At 41.3% G+C, this 7,500-nt stretch overlaps 1 protein-coding gene across 1 annotated transcript in view; it reads left to right on the top strand.

Moving 5' to 3' along the window:
• The window catches only part of LOC123999852 (SH2 domain-containing protein 3C-like), a 160,125-nt gene that overhangs the window by 125,708 nt on the left and 26,917 nt on the right, over positions 1 to 7,500 (top strand). The gene's annotated exons all lie outside the window — the stretch shown is intronic.

Genomic DNA, 7,500 nt, shown 5'->3' with positions numbered 1-7,500 from the left:
TTCTAAAATGGTAAACAAATTGACATTATTATATCGTAACACTAGATATTTTAACATTAAAGTTAAGAATATGCTTGTCTCAACCTTGATGTGGTTAAGGTTGAAAATAAGAATTTGTTCTTAACTGACTTGCCTAGTTAAATAAAAAATGTATCAATTGTGCCTACTGTTCTGACTTGGTGGTGCACATGTAGCCTATTGCCTGTTTTAGAGAAATTGAATCATTGTCTGCTTATATGCCTTTATATATCCTATGGTTCTGACTTGGTGTACAGGGAGAATACTGTAAAAACGGTCCATGTTCTGAATTCTCAAGAAAACACAAAAGAGAGCATGTTTGTATGTGGCTTAATTCACTCAATTATTTTATATTTTACTTTACATTGTTTGCAAACTGATATGTGACATGTATTAATGCCAAAATAACATGCAAAACAGACAACATAAAATAAAATGTATTTTTGTGGCGATGCAGGTGGGGCTCAAAACTGGTCGGGCACTTTACTAATGCTGCAGAAATGTGCTTTAAAGCAGTATCCAAATCCATCGGATGTAGTGAACACAATACAGTAGCCATATCTAGGAAAACCAATGTTCCAAAGGCTGCACCTAATATAGTGTATAAGAGGTCATACAATATGTTTGTAATGATTCCTATGTTGTTTATGTAAAGAACATTTGTTGGTCTGTGGTGTGTAATGAGGAGCAACCAGACGCGGCACTTGACACATTTATGACATAGCTTATTTCAGGTAATAATAAGCATTACACCCATTAAAACAATGACAGTCAAAACTGGTAAAGATAAGAATAAACTATACTATGAAACAAGCAGAAATTCTATAAAGAATGATAGTAAAAGGTTTTGAAGCACCTTAAATGAAATTGAATCAGATGGCTCGTTCATCACAAAACCCACTGATATTGCCAATGACTTTAATGATTTTTCTACTGGCAAGTTTAGAAAACTTAGGCATGACATGCCAGCAACAAACACTGACATTACACATCCAGGTATATCGGATCAAAATTATGTGTAACGACGTTCATCTGTTGAATGAAGAGAGTCGGACCGAAATGCAGCGTGTAGGTTACTCATGACTTTAATGAAAGAATCGCGGTACATGAAATAACTGAAACTAACTACAAAACAACAGAACGGAACGTGAAATTAATTACAGCCTATCTGGTGACTACAACACAGAGACAGGAACAAACACCCACGAAATACAAAGCGAAACTCAGGCTGCCTAAATACGGTTCCCAATCAGAGACAACGATAAGCACCTGACTCTAATTGAGAATCGCCTCAGGCAGCCAAGCCTATACAACACCCCTAATTAGCCGCGATCCCAAATACTACAAACCCCAATACGAAAACAACATATAAACCCATGTCACACCCTGGCCTACCCAAACATATAACAAAAAACACAAAATACAATTACCAAGGCGTGACATTATGAAAGACAAACATTGTAATTTTTTGAATTTTGTAAAGTTAGTGTGGAAGAGGTAAAAAAAGATTGTTGCCTATCAACAATGACAAGCCACTGGGGTCTGACAACTTGGATGGAAAATTACTGAGGATAATAGTGGACAATATTGCCACTCCTATTTACCATATCTTCAATTTAAGCCTACTAGAATGTGTGTGCCCCCAGGCTTGGAGGAGAGCAAAAGTCATTCCGCTACTTAAGAATGGTAAATCCCACTTTACTGGCTAAAATAGCTGACAAATCAGCCTGTTACCTTGGTAAACCTTTGGAAGAAATTGTGTTTGACCAGATATAATGCTATTTTACAGTAAACAAATTGACAACAAACTTTCAGCATGCTTATAGAGAAGGAAATTCAATAAGCACAGCACTTACAAAAATGACTGATGATTGGCTGAGAGAAATTTACGATAAAAAGATTGTGGGGACTGTTTTGTAAGACTTCAATGCGCCTTTTGACATTATCGATCATAGTCTGCTCCTGGAAAAACGTATGTGTTATGGCTTTCAACCCCCTGCTATATTATGGATAATGAGTTGCATGACTAACAGAACACAGAGGGTGTTGTTTAATGGAAGCCTCTCTAACATAATCCAAGTAGAATCAGAAATTCCCCAAGGCAGCTGTCTAGGCCCATTACCTTTTCACTCTTTACTAATGAATTGGCACTGGCTTTGAGGAAAGCCAGAGTGTCTATGTATGCAGATGACTCAACAATGTACATGTCAGCTACTACAGCAACTGAAATGACTGAAACACTTAACAAAGAGTTGTAGTTAGTTTCAGAGTGTGCGGCAAAGGAATAAGTCAGTCCAAAATATTTCTAAAACTAAAAGCATTGTATTTGGGACAAATCATTCACTAAACCCTAAACCTCAACTAAATCTTGTAATGAATAATGTGGAAATTGAGAAAGTTGAGATGACTAAACTGCTTGGAGTTACTCTGGATTGTAAACTGTCCTGGTCAAAACGTGTTGATACAACAGTAGCTAAGGGGAGAAGTCTGTCCATGGTAAGGTGCTGCTCTACCTTCTTGACAGCACTGTCAACAAGGCAGGTCCTACAGGCCCTAGTTTTGTTGCGCCTGGATTACTGTTTAGTCGTGTTGTCAGGTGCCACAAAAAAGGACAGGAAAATTGGTTCAAAACATGGCAGCAAGGCTGGCCCTTGGATGTACTGTACACAAAGAGCTAATATTAATAATATGCATATCAATCTCTCCTGGCTCTAAATGGAGGAGAGATTTACTTTGTCACTGCTGAGAGGTATTGAGAGGGATTGACATGTTGAACGCACCTAGCCGTCTGTTTGAACTCCCGGGACACAGCTCGGACACTCATGCATATCCCACAAGATATGCCACAAGAGGTCTCTTCACAGTCCCCAAATCCAGAACAGACAATGGAAGGCGCACAGTACTACATAGAGCCATGACAACATGGAACTCTATTCCACATCTCGTCATGCAAGCAGTAAAATTAGATTTAAAAACAGTTTAAAAACACCTTAAGGAACAGAGGGGACTGTGAAGCAACACAAACATAGGCGCACACACACACACACACACACACACACACACACACACACACACACACACACACACACACACACACACACACACACACACACACACACACACACACACACACACACACACACACACAATAACATACGCGTTATACACACACGTACACATGGATTTTGCACTGTATATATGTGGTAGTGGTGGAGTATGGGCCTGAGGGCACACGGTCTGTGAATGTATTGTAATGTTTTTTAAATGGTATAAACTGCCTTCATTTTGCTGGACCCCAGGAAGAGTGGGGATCCATAACAAATACAAATGCTATACACACACATCTACACACACGTGTAGAAATGTGATGGTAGAATATTGGCCTGAGGGAACACATTTAATGTGTTGTGAAAAGTGCTATGAAATGCAATGTCATGTAATATTTTCAATTGTATACAACTGCCTTGCTGGACCCCAGGAAAAATAGCTGTTGCCTTAGCAGCAGCTAATAGGGATCCTTAATAAATACAAATACAAACTTAATTCAAAGGGCATATGTTTACATATGGGCATATGTTTACATATGTTTACAGTGCCAAAGCAAGTGAAATAAAGCAAGTGAAATATATAATAAACAAAAGTGAAATAATTAACATTTCACTCACAAGTTTCAAAGGAATTAGATACAAATGTCATATTATGGCTATGTACAGTCTTATATTTATGTGAAAATAGTACACACATAAATATAGTTTGTATTGACATGCTCACTGAGTCTGTACATAGTCAAAGGTACATGTATGTGCAGCAAAACATTTCTAAAAACCTGCTGTCACGGCCGTTAAAAGAACTGGACCACGGTACAGCGTGGTGGGCATACATTTTCTCCTTTATTCGAAATGACGCTGACATAACAATAAACAATACAACACAAACCGCGACACTTAAGGCTATGTGCCATCAAACAAAGTTAACTTCCCACAAACACAGGTGGGAAAAGGGTACCTAAGTATGGTTCCCAATCAGTGACAACGATAGACAGCTGTCCCTGATTGAGAACCATACCTGGCCAAAACATAGAAATAGAAAATCATAGAAAAACAAAACATAGAATGCCCACCCCAACTCACGCCCTGACCCAAATAGAGACATACAAAGGATCTCTAAGGTCAGGGCGTGACACTTGCTTTGTCATTATGGTGAATTGTGTGTAGATTGATGGTAATTTAATCCATTTTAGAATAAGGCTGTAACTCAACAAAATGTGGAAAAAGTCCAGCCGTCTGAATACTTTCCGAATGCACTGGAGGTGTAGTTTTCTGTGTGCTCTAGGGCAACAGTGCCTATATGGAATTTGTATTTGTGGTCCTGGCAACTGGACATTTGTTTACTGTCATATATAGATATATATATAGATATATAGATATATATAGATATATATATATATAGATATAGATGTCGAACAGGGTGGCGCTCAAGCTGCATCCCTGTCTCACCCCCTGTCCCTGTGGAAAGAAATGTGTGTATTTTTGCCCATTTTAACCTGCACACTTGTTTGTGTACATGGATTTTATAATGTTGTCCCCCAACACCGCTTTCCATCAATTTGCATAGCAGACCCTCATGCCAAATTGAGTCAAAAGATTTTTTGAAATCAACAAAGCATGAGAAGCCTTTGGTTTAGTTTGGTTGTTTGTCAATTGGGGTGTGCAGGGTGAATATGTGGTCAGTTGTACGGTAATTTCCTAAAAAGCCAATTTGACATTTGCTCAGTACATTGTTTTCACTGAGGAAATGTACAAGTCCGCTGCTAATGAGCTGATTTCTGACGTGCTGTTCCTTCTTTTTCCGTAGTGTATTTCTGTATTGTTTTAGTGCTCCACCACAGTGAAGACGTAGACTCAGGTTATCTGTCTCTATGTTTTTGGTTGGACAGGTCTCTCAATTTCTTTCTCAGGTTTTTGCATTCTTCATCAAACCATTTGTCTTTGTTTTTAATTTTCTTGGGTTGTCTGTTTGACATTTTTAGATATGATAGGGTAGCTTAAAGGTCAAATATATAGGTTTTTTGGTGGGTTTCTACACTACTTTCCTTCCATCTATAGCATTTCCAAATATGGTGCAGTTCCTTTGACTTTGAAGCCTGATGATTGAGTATTGCTCTGTTCAGGTAGACTGTGATTTTGCTGTGATCTGATGGGAATGTTATTGGGCTGACTGTGAACACTCTGAGAAACAATGAGTTGAGGTCAATGATAAAATAATCTACAGTACAAAAGCCAAGGGATGAGCTGTAGGTGCACCTACCATAGTCTCCTTGAAGCCTACCATTGCATATGTAAAGATCCAGCATGTGACTGAGCTGTAGGAGTTGTGACACATTTTTATTGGTTGTTTTGTCATAGTTATGTCTTGGGGGGCATATTTGGGAGGGAATGCTGTCACCTCCAGGTAGGTGTTTGTCCCCCTGTGTGCTGAGGGTGTCAGGTTCTTGTCCAGTTCTGGCATTTAGATTGCCACTGACTACTACATGTCTCTGGGCCTGGAAATTGTTGATCTTCCCCTCTAGGATGGAGAAGCTGTCATTGTTAAAGTATGAGGATTCTAGTGGGGGATATAGGTAGCACACGGGAGGACATTTTTCACTTTTTAGATAATTAATTTCTATCCAGATGTAAAATGTTCCTGTTTTGACTAATTTAGTGGGATAGGTCTGCTCTATACCAATTTAACATAACCCCTGAGTCTCTTCCCTGTTTCACACCTGGTAGTTTGTTGCATGGGACTACCAGCTCTCTGTAACCTAGAGGGAATTGCATTAGTATAGGTTGGGCCTGTTTCTCTACTTTACTTTACTGACTTTATTGTTATTTTGTTGCAGTGTCATATACACATTTATAGTGACATTTAAATACAAATCAAATTGACAATACAACTTTCATAACATTTACATACCAATAAAAAGAGACTAGCCTGCTGGCCTTACTGGGTCGATAGGAACATTAGCCTGCTGGCCTTACTGGGTCGATAGGAACATTAGCCTGCTGGCCTTACTGGGTCGATAGGAACATTAGCCTGCTGGCCTTACTGGGTCGATAGGAACATTAGCCTGCTGGCCTTACTGGGTCGATAGGAACATTAGCCTGCTGGCCTTACTGGGTCGATAGGAACATTAGCCTGCTGGCCTTACTGGGTCGATAGGAACATTAGCCTGCTGGCCTTACTGGGTCGATAGGAACATTAGCCTGCTGGCCTTACTGGGTCGATAGGAACATTAGCCTGCTGGCCTTACTGGGTCGATAGGAACATTAGCCTTGCTGGCCTTACTGGGTCGATAGGAACATTAGCCTGCTGGCCTTACTGGGTCGATAGGAACATTAGCCTGCTGGCCTTACTGGGTTAGGAACATTAGCCTGCTGGCCTTACTGGGTCGATAGGAACATTAGCCTGCTGGCCTTACTGGGTCGATAGGAACATTAGCCTGCTGGCCCTCGATACTGGGTCGATAGGAACATTAGCCTGCTGGCCTTACTGGGTCGATAGGAACATTAGCCTGCTGGCCTTACTGGGTCGATAGGAACATTAGCCTAGCCTTACTGGGTCTGAACATTGGCCTTACTGGGTCGATAGGAACATTAGCCTGCTGGCCTTACTGGGTCGATAGGAACATTAGCCTGCTGGCCTTACTGGGTCGATAGGAACATTAGCCTGCTGGCCTTACTGGGTCGATAGGAACATTAGCCTTGCTGGCCTTACTGGGTCGATAGGAACATTAGCCTGCTGGCCTTACTGGGTCGATAGGAACATTAGCCTGCTGGCCTTACTGGGTCGATAGGAACATTAGCCTGCTGGCCTTACTGGGTCGATAGGAACATTAGCCTGCTGGCCTTACTGGGTCGATAGGAACATTAGCCTGCTGCCTCACTGGGTCGATATGAACAGAGCCGACCATTTAGGAGGGATATCACCACAATATGTCACCACAGAGACCATGTCACCACAGAGCCCATGTCACCACAGAGCCCATGTCACCACAGAGCCCATGTCACCACAGAGCCCATGTCACCACAGAGCCCATGTCACCACAGAGCCCATGTCACCAGAGACCATGTCACAAGAGACCATGTCACCACAGAGCCCATGTCACCACAGAGCCCATGTCACCACAGAGCCCATGTCACCAGAGCCCATGTCACCACAGAGCCCATGTCACCACAGAGCCCATGTCAAAAAGCAATAACTCCACACTTAACCATGCTGCTCTTTTATTGCCCAGAATCCCTTTATTGCACACACACACACACATACACACACAGAGTATACACACACACACACTCTTCAGGCCCGCCGCACTTCACACTCGTGCCGTCAAATTTCTCCCTCTCTCTCTCTCTCTTTTTTTCTCTATCATTCTTTCTCTCTCTCTCTCTCTCTCTCTCTCTCTCTCTCTCTCTCTCTCTCTCTCTCTCTCTCTCTCTCTCT

The sequence above is a fragment of the Oncorhynchus gorbuscha genome, linkage group LG16 (assembly GCF_021184085.1).
Source record: "Oncorhynchus gorbuscha isolate QuinsamMale2020 ecotype Even-year linkage group LG16, OgorEven_v1.0, whole genome shotgun sequence".
NCBI lineage: Eukaryota > Metazoa > Chordata > Actinopteri > Salmoniformes > Salmonidae > Oncorhynchus > Oncorhynchus gorbuscha.
The sequence above is the reverse complement of the archived record's forward strand: the minus strand, read 5'-3'. Positions and strand labels throughout refer to the sequence as shown.